This window comes from Nerophis ophidion, linkage group LG23, assembly GCF_033978795.1.
Source record: "Nerophis ophidion isolate RoL-2023_Sa linkage group LG23, RoL_Noph_v1.0, whole genome shotgun sequence".
Classification (NCBI taxonomy): domain Eukaryota; kingdom Metazoa; phylum Chordata; class Actinopteri; order Syngnathiformes; family Syngnathidae; genus Nerophis; species Nerophis ophidion.
The window spans coordinates 10,538,714-10,563,166 of NC_084633.1; the positions used below are offsets into that span (position 1 = coordinate 10,538,714).

At 41.0% G+C, this 24,453-nt stretch overlaps 1 protein-coding gene across 1 annotated transcript in view; it reads left to right on the plus strand.

Annotated features, from left to right (window-relative positions):
* Positions 1-24,453, plus strand: part of LOC133541393 (ras-related protein Rab-26-like) — a 124,051-nt gene that overhangs the window by 36,268 nt on the left and 63,330 nt on the right. The gene's annotated exons all lie outside the window — the stretch shown is intronic.

Sequence of the window (24,453 nt, forward strand, 5' to 3'; positions counted from 1 at the left end):
ATAAAATGACCAAAATACTGTATATATTACATACATACTTACAGCGTGTATATAAAACGGTATTGCAAGTTTTTGGATGTTTGTTTTTTTAGGCGCTATTGTATCTGTTGTGATTTGGACCATAGAATGCAGACACAGCAGGCAAAGTGAAGGTATAAAAAAAAAAAACCTTTATTGGGTAAAAACCACAAAAAAAAAATGTGCACCAGGGAAGAACACATAAAGCAACAAGATATACTAATATCGTTATACTAATATTAGTATAGTACTGCGATACTAATAAATCATATTCGGTATTATACCCCCTCTGAAAAGTACCCTTCTATCATTATGTCGATATTTTTTGGCTTCACAACATCTTTTAAAAAAATGTATATTCTGTTTATAAACTCAGGAAATATGTCCCTGGACACATAAGGACTTTGAATATGACCAATGTATGATCCTGTAACGACTCGGTATCAGATTGATCCCCAAATTTGTGGTATCATCCAAAACTAATGTAAAGCATCTAAACAGCAGAAGAATACGTGACTATTACGTTTTAACAAAAGTGTAGATAGAACATGTTAAAAGAGAACATAAGCAGATTGTAGAAGTTGCTTCCTAGCAGTTCCACTCTAGACACGGCACAGGAGCCAAGCCTGCGGTTTTAACAAAGTTTTATTGTGCATAGATTGTTTGTCAAAGCCTTTCTCCAGTAGAACGTGACTTTTCAGTCACGTCCGTATCCTCTCTCCTCCCCTGCTCTCGGCTGCTTACTGTTAAAGACAACAGATGATTAGATTAACACGTACCACCTGTGAAATCTAATCACCTGTCAGCTGTTTATCGCCATCAGCCCATCCGATGGTGCTCGTCCTCAGCACCATAGACAGAGGTGGTGACCTTTTCTCCTGCAGGCGCGCTGGCCACACCTCCCCCCACACAGATATCAACAGTAAATGAACAAGTAGACTAATAATTCATTTTCTACCACTTGTCCTTAATAATTTTGACAAAATAATAGAATGGAAAATGACACAATATGTTACCTCATATGTCAGTATCTAAATTAGGAGCTTTTGTTTGTTTACTTACTACTAAAAGACAAGTTGTCTTGTATGTTCACTATTTTATTTAAGGACAAACTTGCAATAAGAAACATATGTTTAATGTACCCTAAGATTTTTTGTTCAAATTAAGCCAATAATGCTATTCTTATGTAGTCCCATTTTTTTTAGAAATGTATCAAAGTACCCAGAAGTATCAAAATACTTATGGTACCGGTACCAAAATATTGGTATCGGGACAACACTACAAGAAAATAATAATAACTGTAATGATAATATTATGACAGTATCACCATAACCTTTGCATTGCATGGCATTGTTAGCCGCCTCTTACACGCAGTATTTCACTATTTAGAACGCTCATAAAAGGGAAAAACGTAAGGATTGTGGATAGCAGGCACAAAAAAAAAAAAATGAGGCTATCACAACCACAGCACTTTCTTATCCGCTTCTGAGGCATGTTTATCCCAAATATATTATCTCACATTCAAATGTTGGCGTTGAATGTTTTTTTTTTGTGTTTTTTTCATTAGTCAAAGGTGTCGGACCAAGAGATGGACAACAAGTAGACAAAGAATCTTACATTCAGATCAGTCTGCATGAGTCAAACAATGTTGTGATGGAAGGAAGGAGGAAAAAAGGTGGTTACATAAGATCTTGTTAGGGCCCGGAGAGATCTAGGAGTGACTACTGGGGGATGTTGTCTATCACTGCTCTTTACTGATAATTGAAAAAGGTGCAGGAGATAGCAGTAAAATTATTATTGAAATGATTTATACTTTATTCTTATTTACTTCCTTCACAGTTAATTACCGAGTGTTCACGCACTAAATCCCGGCTGAAGCTAAAAGCAGTATAGTTGTTTTGTTGTTGTTGTTTTTTTCAGTAAACAGCATTCGGGACTCCTTAGGTTTATAGCCAAGATGACTTACCTTCTCACGTATTTAACTGCCGCATTCAGTTTAAAGTGGATGGAAAACGTTGGCCTTTGACGGTTAAAAGAATGGCGGCGGGGGGAAAGTGTGTGAGGAATAACAAAAAGTATGATGGATGACTACCGTTGTCGCGTGGAAAGTGAACACGTCTCGCCAGACGTTGTGGGCAAAAAGCCTGAGATATGACGGCTTTCCATGGAACATAGACTGGTAAAAAAGAAACATTGCCAGAGCTCGAGGTGGGTGTAAGAATTTTTTGGAGAGATTTGTACATCCAAAAGGTTTAAAACCCAACAAAAAATATACACTTTATTGCCAAAAGTATTAGGCTACCTGCCTTGACTCACATACGAACTTAAAGTGCCATCCCATTCCTAACCCATAGGGTTCAATATGATGTCGGTCCACCTTTTTCAGCTATTACAGCTTCAACTCTTCTGGGAAGGCTGTCCACAAGGTTGCAGTGTGTGTTTATAGGAATTTTCCACCTTTCTTCCAAAAGTGCATTGGTGAGGTCACACACTAATGTCTAATTCATCTCAGAGGTGTTCTATCGGGTTCATGTCAAGACTCTGTGCAGGCCAGTCAAGGTCACCCACACCAGACTCTGTCATCCATGTCTTGATGGACCTTGCTTTGTGCACTGGTGCACAGTCATGCTGGAAGGGGAAGGAGCCCGCTCCAAACTGTTCCCACAAGGAACAAAATGTTTTGGTACCCTGGAGCATTCAAAGAATAAGAATAGTTTTTATTGCCATTGTTTGAGAACGGGTTCACAAACCAGGAATTTTTCTTGGTGCAATCGTGCAACATAAAAGACATATAACACAGAATAGAACAATATGAGCTGTAACTGAGCTATCAGATCTTGTTCTTGTTCATGTGTCTGGTGGAGGGGGAAAAAAACTGTTCAAGTGGCGGGAGGTGTGGGTCTGGATGGACCGTAGTCTCCTGCCTGAGGGGAGAGGGAAGAATAGTTTGTGTCAGCTGAGATCCGACCCACAAGCCTCCTGGTCCTGGAGGAGAACAGGTCTTGGAGGGATGTGAGTTTGCAGCCAATCACCTTGGCCCCTTATTTCCAGTGAAAGGAACTTTCCCAAGTCCAACGCCTGGAAAACAACCCCACAACATAATTCCTCCCCCACTAAATTTCACACTCAGCACAATGCAGTCCGAAATAGTATTCTTGTGGCAACCTCCAAACCCAGACTCGTCCATCTTCTATAACTCGTTTTTTGAGTTTCTGCAAGATGTTCTCAGATGGCAAATAAAACCACGCCCACCATCTCCAAAATTTTCAGAATTTGGCTTTTTAAAAATGTTTAAATGTGTGTCTTAAAGCCATCACCGCTATTTTTTTACCAAAGACATTGTAAAATAAACTTTATAAACTTTACATAGATTCACCCGGTCACAACAACAGGTAAACGCTGATCGATTCAGACTCTGTTTTTTAATCAGCATTTATGTCACTGCATGTCAAAACTTATTGTTTTTATACACATGCTACAATTGGATGTATATAATACTTTATCTTACCTTTTTTTGAGTTTCCTTATAGCCTGAAGCAGAGTGGGAGGAGTTCCTTGTCTGCCTGAGAGCTTGACTTAATGTCCAAATAACACATCGCGGTGACGTCACAACGTAGTCAGACTGCAGAACCCATCCAAGCTCACGCCAAAATGCAACAACCTCATGGTTTGATGTGTGGGCATTGTTTAACACAAGTATCCAACATTGTAACAACATTCAGAAGTCAAAAAAGACGTAATTCATCACAGGTCACCTTTAAGGTGTTTTGGTAAATCATTACGGAATTAGGCATAAATATTAAGGAAAGGGAAGGCAAGTTTATTTATAGAGCACCATTTGTACACAAGGCAATTCAAAGTTATTTCCAGTGAATTAGAAGAAGGCAAAATTAAAAAAAATTCAAATCAAAATTTAAAAAAATACAATCAGAAAAACAATCAACATTAATTAAAATTTTAATCAATCCAAGAGTGGAGATAAAATACTTTCAGTTGTCATATGCACAATTAAATACATTTGTTTTCCGGATGGATTTGAACATTGCCAACGTTGGGGATCATCTCACAACTTCGAGAAGACTATTCCAGATTTTAGGAGCATCAAACTGAAATGCAGTGACTGACAACTATATATATATATATATATATATATATATATATATATATATATATATATATATATATATATATATATATATACCCCGCCTCCTGCCTGATTGTAGCTGAGATAGGCTCCAGCGCCCCATACATATATATATATATATATATATATATATATATATATATATATATATATATATATATATATATATATACACATACCTTCATGTACCCCTGGGGGTACATGAAGGTATGCCAAGGGGTACGTGAGATTTTTTTAAAATATTCTAAAAATAGCAACGATTCAAAAATCCTTTATAAATATATTTATTGAAGAATACTTCAACAAAATATGAATGTGAGTTCATAAACTGTGAAAAAAAATACAACAATGCAATATTCAGTGTTGACAGCTAGATTTTTTTGTGGACATGTTCCATAAATATTGATGTTAAAGATTTCTTTTTTTGTGAAGAAATGTTTAGAATTAAGGTCGTGAATCCAGATAGCTCTCTATTACAATCCCCAAACAGGGCACTTTAAGTTGATGATTACTTCTATGTGTAGAAATCTTTATTTATAATTGACTCACTGGTTTATTTTTAAAAAAAAGGTGTTAGTTATATTTATATCTTTTTTTCCAAATAGTTCAAGAAAGACTACTACAAATGAGCAATATGTTGCACTGTTATACCATTTAATGAATCAGAAACTGATGACATAGGGCTGTATTTTACTTCTTTATCTCTTTTTTTCAACCAAAAATGCTTTGCTCTGATTAGGGGGTACTTGAATTCAAAAAATGTTCACAGGGGGCACATCACTGAAACAAGGTTGAGAACCAGTGCGTTAGGTCAGGAAAAAACACAAGAGGCCAAATCATTCCTACAAGCCTGTTTCGCAGGGAAACCTGCGAAACAGGCTTTTATATATATATATATATATATATATATATATATACATATATATACATATATCAGGGAAACCTGCAAAACAGGATTATATATATGTGTGTGTGTGTGTGTGTGTGTGGGGGGGGGGGGGGGGGGAATCACAAGACTACTTCATCTCTACAGAACTGTTTCATGAGGGCTTCCCTCAATCGTCAGGAGATTTTAATGGAAGCATTCACATACAATGGTTAATATAGGGCACAGAGTGAGTGGGTACAGGCAGGGATAGGGGCGTGGTGATTGGCTCATGTGTTGCCTAGAAGGTGTTTCCGTCTGTGACGGCATGCTGAGATGATTTCGCTGCGCTTGTTGAGAGATGACAGGTCTGGGTGATATATAGTAAACAGTGGTAATAAAAGATGCAACCTATGCTTAAAAGAGAAACTGTTTATTATATATCACCCAGACCTGTCATCTGTCAAAAAGCGCAGCGAAATCATCTCAGCATGCCGTCATAGACGGAAACACCTCCTAAGCAACACATGAGCCAATCACCACGCCCCTACGCCTGCCTATACCTACCCACTCCGTGCCCTATACAAACCATTGCATGTGAATGCTTCTATTAAAATCTCCTGACGATTGAGGGAACCCCTCATGAAACAGTTCTGTAGAGATGAAATAGTCTTGTGATTTTTCCCACACACACATATTGCGCTCTACCACGGTATCGAGCACTATTCTCTGGATAATCCAATCAAGACACACATATATATATATATATATATATATATATATATATATATATATATATATATATATATATATATATATTAGGGCTGGGCAACGATTAAAAATTTTAATCGAAGTTAATCGCACTATTTCACAGATTAATCGCAATTAACTGCATTGTATACGCAAAGCCCAATAATGAATTCAAAAGTAGTTTGTAGTGCACCTTTATTGGAATATTCTGCCAGATGAACAAAAGCGCCAAAACATTTGTTGTGCAAACACAATTTAAATCAGTCCTTGTTAAACAGTAGCAGTTAAATAGCATATTTTATGAAAATCAACTCAAAAGATGTAAATACAAACATTTAAGCTTACTGCCACTGCCAGGGTATTTTAGTTATCCTGTTTTTTATGGAAAATAAATATAATCTACATACATTTCTCTGAGCCACAATCATGACATCTGAACAGGCAATTTCTGAGGTAACTGCAGAAACATTTTTTTTTATCAGGGATCTTATGTTTAAAAAACCTATATTATAGGTAGTGGGCTGTTTTAGGGAATTTTTTATCAAATTATCCGTAGTAGCAATATTAATAATGTGTTTCTTCTGCGTAGTGCACTTAAAATAATTATGACCATATCTAGGAATTGATATGATGGGAATTTTCCGATTGTTTGCTTGGTGCTTTGATAAACTGAACGCATCATATACATGGTACTATATTGTGATGTTATGAGCCAGGGAATTAAGAACTACCCTACCCAGCATGCAACAGGAGTGATGAGCATGCGCGGTAGCCCGGTATAGGTTGTGTCGCCATGACGGCATCTTGTATGTTGTGATATGCACGCTCTGAAAGCAAATGTTAAGAACTCAGCCAACACTCCTCGTCTGCATTATTCATAAATAGACAGAAAACACATATACTCCGCTGCTTCACAGGCCGCTGGATGTAGCCGGCAAAGTATTTCCATGCTAGCTAGCCGGTCTAGCAAGCACGCGTCATTCAGTCCAAAACGGCCCGATCTATCCACATTCAGAATTGTCTGGCGGTTGTAAGTGACCACGCTGTAAACCAGCCATGAAATTTGCAGAATTGTCCGGTATTTTTGCCAAATGTTCCATCTTTACCAAGAGCCCTTCGACGCCGAAGCCAATCCGGGCGACGCCGTCTTGTTAAGAAAAGGCGTTAACAAAATAAAAGCATGTAAACAACATACGCAAATGTGCGATAAAATAATTGTCGGCGTTAATAGATTGATGGGTTAACTCGTAATTAACGCATTAATTTGCCCACCCCTAATATATATATATATATATATATATATATATATATATATTCTACCCATTAGTCATAAAACTTTGTGGATAATTGTTTCTAGATTATTTAAGAAAACAAGTCATCCCTGGTCTAAAGTAGATTTGATTTATCTTTGAAATTGGCCAAAAATATAATGCAACCTTTGAAGTACTGCAATAGAAAATGCTAAAAAAAAATGATTGTATGGAGCAGCAAATAACACAAATATTACATAAGAAGTGACAGACCCGCATATTTATTGTATGTAAGGATGCCACATGGCATTATTCACAGCAAGATGAGATACAGTATTTCTCTGCTTTCAAGCCTGTTGTGAGATGGTGCAATTAAAGGATAATTATGCAGCAAGTGGTAGTAAAAGCGGATTGTAATAGAGAGGAGGGAGCTACTGCAGACGCTGCATGAATATTCAGCATATTTAATTCTCTTGAAAGCCTTTTCTTTTCTCATCTTGGAAAATAGTTTCGGTTGGTATATATGAACGTGTTTGTGCATAACCAATATGTGTCCGACAGGGTTTGTAATTATAAAAAGCGGCTTGGCCCCTGCTGGTCTAATGTCACTGTGATCTGTAGGCGCATGCATTAATTCTTAACCGAGGTTTGGAAGGAATATGGAAGCCCTGCAAAAAGTTGGGGCAAGAAAATAATGTTGATATTGAAAAATGAGAGAAATGACAAATTTGTACTCCAAGCATAAGTTATGATAGTTGATGCTTTGTTGAATTATCAGCGTCAGGAACACAAACATTAATTACAGTAGTACCTCAACTTACAAGCTTAATTTGTTCTGAAATGGAGCTCTTAGCATCTCAAATCAACATCATCCATTGAAATAAGTTAGATTAGTGTATTTGGTCCTTGACCGCCCTACAACAGCACAACTTAAAGGCCTACTGAAACCCACTACTACCGACCACGCAGTCTGATAGTTTATATATCAATGATGAAATATTAACATTGCAACACATGCCAATACGGCCGGTTTAGTTTACTAAAATGCAATTTTTCAATTTCCCGCGAGGTATCCTGTGTAAAATGATGACGTGTGCGCGTGACGTCACGGACTGTCGGGAAATATTAGCTCAGCACCAGTTACGGCTAAAAGTCATCTGTTTTCATCGCATAATTACACAGTAATTTGGACATCTGTGTTGTTGAATCTTTTGCAATTTGTTCAATTAATAATGGAGACTATAAAGAAAAATGCTGTTGGTGGAAAGCGGTGTATTGCAGCTGCCTTTAGCACCGAGACAGCCGGTGTTCCTTTGTTTTTAACACAGAGCGGTAAAGTGAACATGTTTTCTCTACGTCAACCAGCATGTTTTTGGATGGGAAAATTGTGATATATAAATCTTACCGGAGACATCATTGGATTATTCATCCTCCTGTAGTAGCTGTTTAAAAGGCAGCTGTGAGCTTGGCTCCTTGGCTTCTCTCTGAAACACTGCGACCATCCGACCTCGAGGTATGCCTTTACAATCTCACTAAAACGCTATTAAATAAGCAGATAAGGGATCTTCCAGAATTATCCTAGTAAATCTGTCTAATTACATCTGAAACGCTCACACTGCCGCCGCCCGGAGTTGTCGCTTTTTATTTTATTTATTTTTTATTTATTTTTTTTAGTCCTTCGCTATCAATATCATCATCCACAAATCTTTCATCCTCGCTCAAATTATTGGGGAAATTGTCGTTTTCTCGGTCCGAATAGCTCTTGCTGCTGGAGGCTCCCATTAAAAACAATGTGAGGACGTGAGGAGCCCTCACCCTTGTGACGTCATCGTCTGCGACTTCCGATAAAGGCAAGGCTTTTTTATCAGCACCAAAAGTTGCAAACTTTATCGTCGATGTTCTCTACTAAATCCTTTCAGCAAAAATATGGCAATATCGCGAAATGATCAAGTATGACACATAGAATGGACCTGCTATCCCCGTTTAATTAAGAAAATCTCATTTCAGTAGGCCTTTAAACATTTAACTTGCCTTTTAATATGAAAAAAAACTTTTGGATTAACAATCTTGAATAAAAACAATGCGATAGAAAGTACTGCTGTACTACAATTTTATGAAGTAATGTACTAATGATGTACAGCACTTGGACAGTGGACTCGTTCAGTGTCTCCTTCCAGCTGTTTCTCCGTCAAACACACCATCAGCGGCGTTTCCATATCTTCATGCATAAATATCAGCCGTTTAGATACAGTTTTAACATGCTCAGCTGCTGTTATCGACCTTTTCTGCTTCATTATATTGCAGACAAGTAGTGGGTGGTCACACGCTAAAACACAGTCCTTTACTTTTCTAAATAAAGGGGACCACAACAAAAATTCCATTATTGGCTTTATTTTAACAAAACATCTCAGGGGACGCCCTGTGATGAGGTGGCGACTTGTCCAGGGTCTACCCCGCCTTCTGCCCGATTGTAGCTGAGATAGGCACCAGCGCCCCCGCGACCCCAAAGGGAATAAGCGGTAGAAAATGGATGGATGGATGGATGGATCTCAGGGGACATTAAACATATGTTTCCTATTGCAAGTTTGTCCTTAAATAAAGTAGTGAACATACAAGACAACTTGTGTTTTAGTAGTAAGTAAACAAACAAAGTCACCTAATTTAGTCTGCTGACATATGCAGTAACATATTTTGTCATTTATCATTCTCTTATTTTGTCAAAATTAATAAGGACAAACGGTAGAAAATGAATTATTAATCTACTTGTTCATTTACTGTTAATATCTGCGTACTTTCTCTTTTAACATGTTGTATCTGCACTTTTGTTAAAATCTAATAATCACTTATTCTTCTGTAGTTTGATATTTTACATTAGTTTTGGATGATACCACAAATTTGGGTATCAATCCGATACCAAGTCGTTACAGGATCATACATTGGTCATATTCTAAGTCTTCATGTGTCCAGAGACATATTTCCTGAGTTTATAAACATAATATAAACTTTAAAAAAATTTTAAGATTTTGTGATGCCAAAAAATGTCGACATAATCACAGTAGGAACGACTACATACGTGCCTGTACTTGGTATCATTACAGTGGATGTTAGGTGTAGAGCCACCCATGGCGTTTGTTTACATTTTGACGCCCATGAGCTACTGTGTTTAGTGGAGCATGTTTAGCTATTCCTCGTTCTGCAGGGATGATATTTGTAAGAAACTCACCCTATTTGTCGCCATGGAGACCAGGATTAGTGATTTGGAAGTCGCTGGACATTAGGGCGTTTCAGTGTTTTAACTTCACCTTTATCTTTTGTTTTTAGGCCAAAATGTGTCCATTCTCCCTTTTCTGTCTACACACTGTGTCTGTTTGTAAGTACTCTGTGATTTTGCGCTGCCGAACATGCTCCTCTGCTCGTGCGGGACCGGTACATTTCAGAGATGGTATCGTACCAAAATGATTCATTAGTATAGCGGTATTATACTAATACCGGTATACCATGCAAACCTCGTACATGCAAACCTATAATGAATTAGGTCCTAATTGTTTGTCTGGTTTGGAACACTTGGAGGATAAAAATGATAAAAAACAGCAACGAGAAGAAATGTTAAGAGTTCTTTTCAACAGCTTGTGCTGCAGCCTGCTCTGTGCTGCAACATTAGTCACCAAGCACACCATGGTCACAAAGAACTGTGCGGCTGCCAGCATTGTTTGACTGTGTGAAAAAACACATCTTGGAGAATAACTTCTCATCGGGGAGGTCAAGGCTTCTCCACTTTCTTCTCCTCAAAGCAGGCGGCCTTCAAGCAGACATGTGAGCGTGCATCACTAAAGAGTTTGCACACGTGCTCTGTTTGACAAGGTGATCTACAGTCAAGGACTGATGCTTTAGAAATGAATTTAAAAACCCTTTTATTTTGTTGTATTATATATTTATAACTAAACCAATTGCAAGTTATAAAAATGTGAATGTGCCAAATAGATGTGGACAACAGCACTGCACTGCAAATACTGTTGTTTAGAGCAGAAAATATATAATATAAGGTTTATTCAGGTGTACTGGAGAGGAGGCTACGCCGGATAGTCGAACCTCGGATTAAGGAGGAACAGTGTGGTTTTCGTCCTGGTCGTGGAACTGTGGACCAGCTCTATACTCTCGGCAGGGTTCTTGAGGGTGCATGGGAGTTTGCCCAACCAGTCTACATGTGCTTTATGGACTTGGAGAAGGCATTCGACCGTGTCCCTCGGGAAGTCCTGTGGGGAGTGCTCAGAGAGTATGGGGTATTGGACTATCTTATTGTGGCGGTCCGCTCCCTGTATGATCAGTGCCAGAGCTTGGTCCGCATTGCTGGCAGTAAGTCGAACACATTTCCAGTGAGGGTTGGACTCCGCCAAGGCTGCCCTTTGTCACCGATTCTGTTCATAACTTTTATGGACAGAATTTCTAGGCGCAGTCAAGGCATTGAGGGGTTCCGGTTTGGTGGCCGCGGGATTAGGTCTCTGCTTTTTGCAGATGATGTGGTCCTGTTGGCTTCATCTGGCCGGGATCTTCAGCTCTCACTGGATCGGTTCGCAGCCGAGTGTGAAGCGGCCGGAATGAGAATCAGCACCTCCAAAGCCGAGTCCATGGTTCTCTCCCGGAAAAGGGTGGAGTGCCATCTCCGGGTTGGGGAGGAGACCCTGCCCAAGTGGAGGAGTTCAAGTACCTAGGAGTCTTGTTCACGAGTGGGGGAAGAGTGGATCGTGAGATCGACAGGCGGATCGGTGTGGCGTCTTCAGTAATGCGGACGTTGTACCGATCCGTTGTGGTGAAGAAGGAGCTGAGCCGGAAGGCAAAGCTCTCAATTTACCGGTCGATCTACGTTCCCATCCTCACCTATGGTCATGAGCTTTGGGTCATGACCGAAAGGATAAGATCACGGGTACAAGCGGCCGAAATGAGTTTCCTCTGCCGTGTGGCGGGGCTCTCCCTTAGAGATAGGGTGAGAAGCTCTGCCATCCGGGAGGAACTCAAAGTAAAGCCGCTGCTCCTTCACATCGAGAGGAGCCAGATGAGGTGGTTCGGGCATCTGGTCAGGATGCCACCCGAACGCCTCCTGAGGGGGGTGTTTAGGGCACGTCCAACCGGTAGGAGGCCACAAGGAAGACCCAGGACACGTTGGGAAGACTATGTCTCCCGGCTGGCCTGGGAACGCCTCGGGATCCCCCGGGAAGAGCTAGACGAAGTGGCTGGGGAGAGGGAAGTCCGGGCTTCCCTGCTTAGGCTGCTGCCCCCGCGACCCAACCTCGGATAAGCGGAAGAAGATAGATGGATGGATGGATAATAAATAACATGTAATATATATATATATATTTATTGATATTTAGCAAATAAATTGTGACGCCGGTATTGTGGTGATGCGGTTGCGTTCTCTCAATTATGCAGTCAGATAAGACACAGCGTAAAGGTAAGAAATTATTTATTTATGCTAAAGAACACACTAAGAACAAAACACTTGCACTAAGGCACTATAGACAAAACCAACAGAACTAGCATGTGAGCCAGAAGGAACAAAAGACGCTAGCATGTGAGCTAGGGAAATAAACAAACAAATAGCGTGGAAGCTAATCCAGTTCAAAAGGGTATTTACCACGATGCGGGATCGCGACATCACCTGTTGCATCAAGAGCAAATTACACTGCGAGACCGAAGGAACAAAAAGGGCAGGCTTAAATACAGAGGATAATTAAAAAGCAGGTGCGCATGATAAACAGAAGTCACGGGACACAAATGCGTTCCTAAGGAAACGGAACAAACAGGAAGTGCCACCAGGAACTAAGGAAGACAAACTAACCATATGTGATAGGAAAACAGAACTAAACCAGAACATGACATGATCCAAGTAGCGGATCATGACATAAATGTTTACATTAAAACAAATTGAAAATATTTTCTTGGACTACAGAGGGGGCATAAAAGACAATTGCTTATTTTTTCAATTTTTTAAAAAAATAAATAAAATAAAATATTTTTAATAATGATTGAAAAAAAAAAAAGAACAATTACAACTAGAAGAGGCGATTCCTGTAGGAATTGCGTGCGAATGCTCCAATGCTGAAGTTGAACTGAAATCCTGGATATTTTTTTTTGAATCGTCGAAGTAGAGCACACAATTCCTGAACAGGCTGAATAATTTGAAGTTGGAACCATTTGAGTCAAATTAAAATATGGGCATTGTGGAACTTTGAAGAATGTCCCATTAATTTAAATGGGAATTTCCCAAAATGTGGGAATTTCGGGAAAAGCCTTTTTTTTTTTTTTAAATGGGAAAAAAAAAAAATGATTGGTCTGAATGAGTTGTAATGGTTAGTGTTGAAATTTTTCGAGAAATTGTCAAAACGTGGACTTGGGGGTTTGTTTTCCCGGAATACGAAGAAAAGTTGGAGCGGGCAAGGAGTGAAGGTAAGGACATATTTATTAATTACTATAAAAAAGGAACAAAAGGCGTGCACAAGGCTGAAGTACAAAAACTTGGCTAATGAAACAAAAACTTGCACAAAGGCAGAAACTATGAACATGAAACAAAACTCGATAACTGTGACATGAAAAAACAAAACTTACGTGGCATGGCATAAAGCATAACTATAAACAGTATCAGAGCATGGCATTAAGTGAACAGAAGTAAAGTTGCCAGGCTGACTTCCTGGCAACTTTCGGTTTAAATAATAGTGAAATGATTAGTGAAAACAGGTGCGTGACTCCAATTGTGAAACAGGTGAAACTAATGGTTGCTATGGTGACAAAACAAGAGAGTGAAACAGCAGGAACTGAGTGTCCAAAAACCAAACAGAATGTTACAGAAATGTTGAAGTAGGAACATGTTGAATTGAGAAATAGTAATATGTCATTTCAGGAAAAGCGGGAATTTTTCCAGTTCAAAAAACAACTCTGTTTTTTTTGTCCTAATTAGGTTAAATGTTTTAATAGTGGTATGAAAAATTTGGGAGGCGTAGTCATCAGAAAAAAGGGTGGAAATAGGGTTTCTGAAAACCAAGAATTACGGAAAATCCTGGAATTTTTTTAGAACTTTAGAAGAGTGTTTGAATTTACAGAATGGTGGAAAAAAAAATTCCAGGCGCGGCACCGCTGCCGCCCACTGCTCCCCTCACCTCCCCGGGGGTGAACAAGGGGATGGGTCAAATGCAGAGGACACATTTCACCACACCTAGTGTGTGTGTGACAATGATTGGTACTTTAACTTAACTGTAACTTTTAACTTTAAAGGCCTACTGAAAGCCACTACTAGCGACCACGCAGTCTGATCGTTTATATATCAATGATGAAATATTAACATTGCAACACATGCCAATACGGCCTTTTTAGTTTACTAAATTGCAATTTAAAATTTCGCGCGAAGTATCCTGTTGAAAACGTTGCGTTATGATGACACGTGTGCGTGACGTCACAGATTGTAGCGGACATTTTGTTCCAGCCCGATCCCAGCTATAAGTCGTCTGCTTCAATCGCATAATTACACAGTATTCTGGACATCTGTTTTGCTGAATCTTTCGCAATTTGTTTAATTAATAATGGAGACGTCAAAGAAGAAAGATGTAGGTGGGAAGCAGTGTATCGCGGCTGCCTTTAGCAACACAAACACAGCCGGTGTTTCCTTGTTTACATTCCCGAAGGTGAAGCTTTACTATGGAACAGAGCGGCCAAGCGAACATGGTTCCCTACCACATGTCAACCAGCAGGTTTCGGTGAGAAAATTGTGGTAATAAGTCGGCTATCACCGTAGATATGAGCGGAGCTTACGTTGTTCCTCGTGCACCTGTCGAAGAGGCAGCTGCGGACTCTCTTGCCTCCTCCGACCCGCCGTCCCCAAACGTAGGATGCTTCCACCGTGGAGGAGGGGGAAAAAAAGCTCAGTCCGGCCCGACTGTCTGCCTTCGCTTTGCCTCGTCGAGAAAACATGGCTTCCCTCAGAGACACTGGCGGTCACCACACCCGTGGCCACACCCCTCCGACTTTCAGGTACGACAGTATAATCTCACTAAAACACTAGTAACACAATAAGCAGATAAGGAATTTTCCAGAATTATCCTAGTAAATGTGTCTAATAACATCTGAATCGCTCCCACTGCCCTGTCTTTTTTTTATTTTCTAGTCCTTCACTCTCACTATCCTCATCCACAAATCTTTCATTCTCGCTCAAATTAATGGGGAAATTGTCGCTTTCTCGGTCCGAATCGCTCTCGCTGCTGGTGGCCATGATTATAAACAATGTGAGGATGTGAGGAGCTCCACAACCCGTGACGTCACGCGCACATCGTCTGCTACTTCCGGTACAGGCAAGGCTTTTTTATTAGCGAACAAAAGTTGCGAACTTTATCGTGGATGTTCCCTACTAAATCCTTTCAGCAAAAATATGGCAATATCGCGAAATGATCAAGTATGACACATAGAATGGACCTGCTATCCCCGTTTAAATAATACAATCTCATTTCAGTAGGCCTTTAATCTTTGCGTTTGGACTGAAGTCACATTTGAAAAGATCAGATTCCAATCAGATTCAAGACTACTTCCAGGTGTGGCCTGAATCTGATGCCAAAAGATCACATTTGAAACACTTTGGAGCGTTTAGAATGGCCCAAAATAATCAGATCTGTGTCACTTGAGGGCAAAAAAAAATCAGATTTGGTGTGCAGTGTAAACGGGGCCATTAGTGCACTTGACAGCTGCCATATCATACAATAAGTTCACTTTAACTGTTGTCATTTTTCATTTCAGTATTTCTTTGTGCAAACAAGTTGAACAGTGAAAACCTGGCTTTTTATCTTTTTTTTTCCCCCAGTGTTTAGCTTTCCACTTCCTGTGCGGTTCACCAGCCTCGTTACACAGTCAGTCCCTGCCACCTGCCTCCGTATGGTGATTAGGGCACCCACCTGTTGACAATCACCATCTGAGGGCTGTGTATGCCAGCGCCACATCTCATTACTGAGTTAATTTCTTTATGTGGAACTAGGGCTGGGAGATATGGCCTTTTATTAATACCTCCATATTTTTGGGCCATGTCACGATACACGATATATATTTCGATATTTTGCCTTAGCCTTGAATTAACACTTGATGCATATAATCACAGCAGTATGATGATTCTATGTGTCTACTTTAAAACATTTGTGTTCATATTGCGTTAATATATGTTAGACTTTCATGCAGAGAGGGAAATCACAACTAAGTCCATCCATCCATCCATCATCTTCCGCTTATCCGAGGTCGGGTAGCGGGGGCAACAGCCTAAGCAGGGAAACCCAGACTTCCCTCTCCCCAGCCACTTCGTCTACCTCTTCCCGGGGGATCCCGAGGCGTTCCCAGGCCAGCCGGGAGACATAGTCTTCCCAACGTGTCCTGGGTCTTACCCGTGGCCTCCTACCGGTTGGACGTGCCCTAAACACCTCCCTAGGGAGGCGTTCGGGTGGCATCCTGACCAGATGCCCGAACCACCTCACCTGGCTCCTCTCGATGTGGAGGAGCAGCGGCTTTACTTTGAGTTCCTCCCGGATGGCAGAGCTTCTCACCCTATCTCTAAGGGAGAGCCCCGCCACACGGCGGAGGAAACTCATTTCGGCCGCTTGTACCCGTGATCTTATCCTTTCGGTCATGACCCAAAGCTCATGACCATAGGTGAGGATGGGAACGTAGATCGACCGGTCTTCACCACAACGGATCGGTACAACGTCCGCATTACTGAAGACGCCGCACCGATCCGCCTGTCGATCTCACGATCGATTCTTCCCTCACTCGTGAACAAGACTCCTAGGTACTTGAATTCCTCCACTTGGGGCAGGGTCTCCTCCCCAACCCGGAGATGGCATTCCACCCTTTTCCGGGAGAGAACCATGGACTCGGACTTGGAGGTGCTGATTCTCATTCCGGTCGCTTCACACTCGGCTGCGAACCGATCCAGCGAAAGCTGAAGATCCCGGTCAGATGAAGCCATCAGGACCACATCATCTGCAAAAAGCAGAGACCTAATCCTGCGGTTACCAAACCGGAACCCCTCAACGCCCTGACTGCGCCTAGAAATTCTGTCCATAAAAGTTATGAACAGAATCGGTGACTAAGTCACTTTACCAAAAGTGTATTTTTTTATTAGTTATTAAGCAGTGGCACAAACATTCATGTCATTTCCAAAACAGAAAGTGCAAGATTGTCAGAGGCATTTTGAAACAAGCTATGAGTGCACTTTTGTGCATGATGTCAGTAAGAAAACATATCAAAACAACACCAAATTAAAGTGCACTTTTTGTACAGAACGCTACTACAATAGTTTAAAACAAATAAAGTGCACTTTTGTGCATGATGTCACACAAGATATCTCCTTCTGTTGTTGCTTCGGCAATTTGTGGGTGTGTTTACATGCAGTTTATAGCCCTCTTCATTTTCTACCTGGGTGACTTTTCAAATGATGCTACAAATGAGCAGTGCAGCTACTTTTTGTAGCAACGCTTTTGCCGCATAATTGTTCAACATATTCCCGCTTGAAGCCAAACCACCGCCAGACGATGCACCCTGTGCTGTTTTTCTCGAGAATTAATTATTCCTCCATTTGTTACCAGATTCGTACCTTCTCTCTCTCTCGTGTTACCACTCGCACCGTTAGCATCACAGCTAATGTTACGCATGTAGCAACCTCTCTGCTCGGGGAGGGCGTGTGGCTTTTTCTGTGGGACGCATGTAAGAAGGTGCACTTATTTATGTCTCTGTCAGGGAGGGCGTGTGACTTTTTCTGTGGGACGCATGTAAGAAGGTGCACTTATTTATGTCTCTGTCAGGGAGGGCGTGTGACTTTTTCTGTGGGACGCATGTAAGAAGGTGCGCTTATTTATGTCTCTGTGAGAAGGAGAGACAAGAAAGAGTGGGAAACGCATGCAGTGTAATGCCCGCAGCTAAAAACAACTGTGTGAGAACATATACTCGAATATCACGATGTAGTCATTTTCTATATTACACGGAGAAAAAAACTTGCGATGTATCGAGTATATCAATATATTGCACAGCCCTATGTGTAACTTTGTGTCTCCTCCTAACATCCATCCGTCCATGCTCTACCTCTGTCCTCGGATGTCCTTTTTTTTTTTTTCACCCCGTGGTTGACTGCTTCTCCCACGTTGGTGATCTTTCTTTTGTAATAATAAAATTCCTAGTACCTAATAAAAAAGACCTCCTGCTCACACACCACCTGCCTTCCCTGTATCCTGGGACCATTCCAACTAACTGCTGTCATGTATTGTGATCATGTTTTGTTTAGTTGTGTTATGTTACTTCAAGACTCCATTAGTTCCTGTTTTTTCACTCCCTTGTTTCCATGACAACTCATTAGTTTTCACCTGTCCTCATGTCACGCACCTGATTCATTTGGACTTATGCACTTGTTAATCAACACAGCACTATTTAAGCCTGTAGTTGCCAGGCAGTCAGCCTGGCGACATCACCCTTGTTACCCATGCTGATGATCCATGCTCTTTTCTCGTTCCACGTAAGTTTTCGTTATTCAAGCCATAGTTCGCAAGTTTTGTTTTATGTCCATAGTTTACGTTATAGTAATATTTTTTGTTTTCATAGGCAAGTTTTGTACATCCTGCGTTAAGTTTGTTCCCCGCCTTGTGCGCGCTTTTTGTTTGGTACTTTTCGAGTTAAGATTAAAATATGTCATTACCTTCATGCCATGTCCGGTCCAGTCGCTTTGCACTACGGGAAAACAAACCGCACCAAAGTCCTCATCATGACAGCTGCAACTTCAACAAAATTACTTTAAAGTGCACCTGTGTTGTTTTGTGACCTAGCCAATTTTTTTATTTTTCTTTTTTAATAATTTCCATGCCATGGTAGTTTTCTTAAAAGGAATTCTGGGCCAGTTGAATCCTCAAAATCTCAATGGCTTTGATGTGTGTTGTGCAAAAAGAATGAGAAGCATAGAACAAGTAAATATTGTGCGTTCATGTTTCTCATTACCAACACTACGAATGTGTCTGGGACGCAAACCCATTTTCATCTCCTCTCTCTCACAGTGCCAGCATTAATGTTTTATCGACTCACACTTTGCCGGCTCCTCTAAACGCTCCTTGTTCATTTGTAATTTATGATTCCCATGAAGTGGGGTCATTCCACGACAGGCTGTACTGACGTACTGTACCTTTGGGGTCGGCAACGATCGAAGGGCCCAATTGCAAGCCAGTGTTTACTGAATGTGGCACGTTATATTTGTGGAGTTGTATTTCCAAGAGGTTTGGGAACGTGAGCCAATGAATAATTATAACGAGCAAAGTGAAGGCTGTGTTTAAACTGTAATTAACAAAGACTGCGCATAATTGGGGCTTCATGGTGGCAGAGGGGTTAGTGCGTCTGCCTCACAATACAAAGGTCCTGCAGTCCTGGGTTCAAATCCAGGCTCGGGATCTTTCTGTGTGGAGTTTGCATGTTCTCCCCGTGAATGCGTGGGTTCCCTCCGGGTACTCCGGCTTCCTCCCACTTCCAAAGACATGCACCTGGGGATAGGTTGTTTGGCAACACTAAATTGGCCCTAGTGTGTGAATCAATCAATCAATCAATGTTTATTTATATAGCCCCAAATCACAAATGTCTCAAAGGACTGCACAAATCATTACGACTACAACATCCTCGGAAGAACCCACAAAAGGGCAAGGAAAACTCACACCCAGTGGGCAGGGAGAATTCACATCCAGTGGGACGCCAGTGACAATGCTGATTATGAGAAACCTTGGAGAGGACCTCAGATGTGGGCAACCCCCCCCCCCCCCCCCCCCCCTCTAGGGGACCGAAAGCAATGGATGTCGAGCGGGTCCAACATGATACTGTGAAAGTTCAATCCATAGTGGCTCCAACACAGCCGCGAGAGTTCAGTTCAAAGCGGATCCAAGACAGCAGCGAGAGTCCCGTCCACAGGAGACCATCTCAAGCGGAGGCGGGTCAGCAGCGTAGAGATGTCCCCAATCGATACAGGCGAGCGGTCCATCCTGGGTCCCGACGAGCGGTCCATCCTGGGTCTCGACTCTGGACAGCCAGTACTTCATCCATGGTTATCGGACCGGACCCCCTCCACAAGGGAGGGGGGGACATAGGAGAAAGAAAAGAAGCGGCAGATCAACTGGTCTAAAAAGGAGGTCTATTTAAAGGCTAGAGTATACAGATGAGTTTTTATGTGAGTGTGAATGTTGTCTGTCTATCTGTGTTGGCCCTGGTGACTTGTCCAGGGTGTACCCCGCCTTCCGCCCGATTGTAGCTGAGATAGGCACCAGCGCCCCCCGCGACCCCAAAAGGGAATAAGTGGTAGAAAATGGATGGATGGATGGATGCGCATAATTGGCCTATCTCAGGGGGCTGTAAAGTGGTTTTCTAATTACTTGTTTGATAAAACCCAATGCTTCCAATTTGTTGGGTCCTCCTCGTATTTCCTTCATGTATTGAAGGGTGTACCTCAGGGTTCCATATTAGGTCCGTTGTTGTTTCCCATCATCTCTGTGATAATCAGTCGGATGCTGCGTTCCATTTTTATGCAGATGACGCAGTCATATACTATTTAATCAATCAATCGATCAAAGTTTATTTATACAGCCCTTAATCACAAGTGTCTCAAAGGGCTGCACAAACCACTGTCAGGTTCAAACAGTGATGACCTCTATTAAACAGACAAGAAGCAAGGAATCATGCAGAGACAGAGTTCAATTTGACTCAATGAGGAGAGACGTTTGGGATTGCTCGCTCAGTTACAATCTTCCACCACGCTCTGAGCTAACAGTCCCACGTGCTCTTCTATTTATTTGGGGAGGGGGCGGTCCCTGGTTACATCACTGAGGCCGCCTGCAAAAGGAGTGGCCTCAAATTTCATGCAAAGCTACGCATAATACGTGATGGAATGTGCTGAGGGCCTTGTGATTGCCTTGTCTCTGCTTCGTCTGCGTGCTGTCGTCTTCTCTCCGTTGAGGTCCTTGAAGTCTTTGGCTGTTAGTGGGCTAAGACAAACAAAATATCTGCGAGGAGGCAAACCCTCATATGCCGTAGCTGATAACAAGTTTTGTCCTTGCACAGAGAGAAAAAGTACAGCTTGAGCACAATAGCTAATAACTATAGCAACAGACTTTAAGCATAACAAATGTGTGATAACTCACACATATTTATTCTAAAAGCCGCAACAACATCCTCGGCTCTTATCCCACATCAGGGTAAGAAAAAACTCAAAACAATGGGATACAATGAAAACCTTGGTGGGGACCAAGGTTGAATGGAGGCAAGACAGCAGCGCAGAGACGTCCCCAACTGATGCACAGATAAGTGGTCCACCCCGGATCTTTGAACAGCTAGCGCCTCATCTGTGGTCACCTAATAACCTCTCCACGGAGGAGAGGGGGGCAGAGCAGAAAAGAGACGGCAGATCAACTGGTCTAAAAGGGGGGTCTATTTAAAGGCTAGCATATACAAATGATTTTAAGATGGGATTTAAATGCTTCTTCTGAGATAGCATCTCTAACTGTTACCGGGAGGGCATTCCAGACTACTGGAGCCCGAATAAATAAACGCTCTATAGCCCGCAGACTTTTTTTGGACTCTGGGAATTACTAATAAGCTGGAGTTCTTAGAACGCAGATTTCTTGAAGGGACATATGGTACAATACAACCAGCAAGATAAGATGGAGCTAGACCGTTTAGTATTTTATATGTAAGTAGTAAAACCTTAACGGCGCATCTTAAGTGTAAAATGATCAAACGTTCTTGTCTTTGTCAAAAGTCTAGCAGCAGACATAGGGAGGCCCGAAAATAATGCGCTACGCTATTCATCCCCTGCTGTAGCGCAAACCTTTGAGCTCCTGTAGTCTGCTTTTGATGTTGTTCAGTTTGAGCTGACTCAGCTGAAACTAATACTAAATGCAGAGAAATCCAAGGTGGTGTTCATTTTAAATGGCAAATGACTGCCATTGGGAATTCCAAAAATATCAACCGCTCAAAAAGTTCAACTTGAAATGGTCACGATTGTTATTCATGAAAAGTTGTCTATAAAAAGAGCGGCTAACCTTAAAATTAAATAGATTTTTTGTTTTTAGAAACAAATCCTGTTTTCCCTATAAATTAGAAAATGCTTGGTTTTCACCACTTTTATGCCTCTACTAGTTTATGGAGACTTTCTTTTCATAAATGCACCCGACATTTATTTGAAAACACTGGATATTGTTTACCACTGTGCTTTACGTTTTATTACTGGTTGTTGCAACCTTGTCTACCATTGCACTTTATATGCAAAGGCAGACTGTCCATCTTTGTCAGTTTGCAGATTTTCTCAATGGATGTTTTTTTTTTCTGCTTTGTACTTTGTTGATTGTTAGTTGAATAATTAAATATGTTCCTACCTGCAAGCCTTGCCCGGAACAGTCCGATTGCATCCCGGGAGAACAAACCTTGCAGTAAGCTGCAAAAACCCCGCTATGACATTTATATACAAATAATAATGTACCACCTTAACTACCTTGACCGCACGTGCCTAATTTTATACCACGTTTTGAGATATAAAGCCTGACAACTAACCCCATCTCCCCCCAAAAAATCAGCCGGGATTGGCTCCGGCTCACCTGTGATCTTGAGAGTGGTTTAAAAAAATGAATGAATGTAAGCCATATTTGACTTCTTTCTGTGAAAATGAAACCAAACCAAAATGACAGAATAGAATAGAATAGAATAGAAAGTACTTTATTGATCCCTGGGGGAAATTCTGCACCACACTTTGCTCACAATAAACACTTTGGGTTTTTTTGCATGTGAATAATATAAATACAGTCTATTATAAAGCATTATTCACATGTGAATGATATAAATACAGTCTATTAAAGAACATTATTCACATGTGAATAATATAAATACAGTCCATTATAGAGCATTATTCACATGTGAATAACATAAATACAGTCTATTATACAGCATTAATCAAATGTGAATAACATAAATACAGTCTATTATACAGCATTATTCAGATGTGAATAATATAACTACAGTCTATTATACAGCATTATTCACATGTGAATAACATGAATACTGTCATGTCTTTGTGATCATGTTCTGTTTAGTTATGTTCTGTTTTGTTTTTGACTCCATCAGTTCCTGTTTTTGCACACCCTGGTTTGTTTTTGTTTCCATGCCTACCAATCAGTTCACCTGTTATTTGTTCACGACTCACGACTCACGCACCTGATTTGTCTGGACTCACGCACCTGTCATCACTGCACCTATTTAAGCCTGTAGTTGCCAGGCAGTCAGCCTGGCGACACCACCCTGTATCACCTCCTACGCACCCATGTTATCCATGCCGATGATCCATGTTCTTTCTCAGTCCAAGTAAGTTTTTCATGCCATAGTTTGTAAGTTTGGTTTTATGTTCATAGTTCTGCCACTGTGCGAATTTTTGTTTTCTTAGCCAAGTTTGTTCCCCGCCTTGTGCGCGCCTTTTGTTTGTTTCTTTTTATAGTATTATTAAAAGATGTCTTTACCTTCACGCCGTGTCCGCTCCAATCGCTTTGCACAAAGGGAAAACAATCCACACCATAGTCCAAGTCTTGACAAAGACAGTCTATTATACAGCATTATTCACATGTGAATAACATAAATACAGTCTATTCTACAGCATTATTCACATGTGACTAATATAAATACAGTCTATTAAACGGCATAAATTATCCACATTGCACACTAGGAGTTCTGTCTTAGTGAGAACCGTGGAACACTCTTTGGAGACTTCATTGTGAGATAGCAAACTGTACAATTTACAGTAGCTGGCAGCTCGGCTGAGACTGTGAACGTGCGGATTTCACACTTTCTTACCACGGCTAAACATTGCCTGCGGCAAGCGGCAGTGTCTCATCTTGTCAGAAGGGGTTTCCTGTTGCCGTGGTACCAGGTGACGTAAACCCCAACCAGGGGGCCGGGAAGTCATCTTTACCTGTGGTAGTCCCCTAGTGCACAGATGTTACTTTATATCCTCCTCAGATCCAGCGTCCTCTGCATTGGGACATTTATTGCAGGTTTGTTTGTTTTTTTCTGACAAAATAGACCACAAACAAAAATGATGAGGATGGCCATGTTATTATAAGTCTTGCTCTTTTGGAAGATGTATATCTGAATTACGAATCGACGTGTTGGGGGAAAATGACTTCCCCCCCCCTTCTGAACTGATTCAAAAATCAATATTTTTAAAAGATAACATGTCAGGGCTGCAGAGAACATAACACACAACACCATCCAAAGATACATTTTTTTCCTATTTGTCTCCATTTTGCTCTGGAAGTCATTTTAATTGAAATGCTCTGTTGTGCCAGGAAGGTCCATTTTAAATAATCTTGTCTTGCAGATGAGGGCCTCTTTAGGAGGAGGTGAGGCAA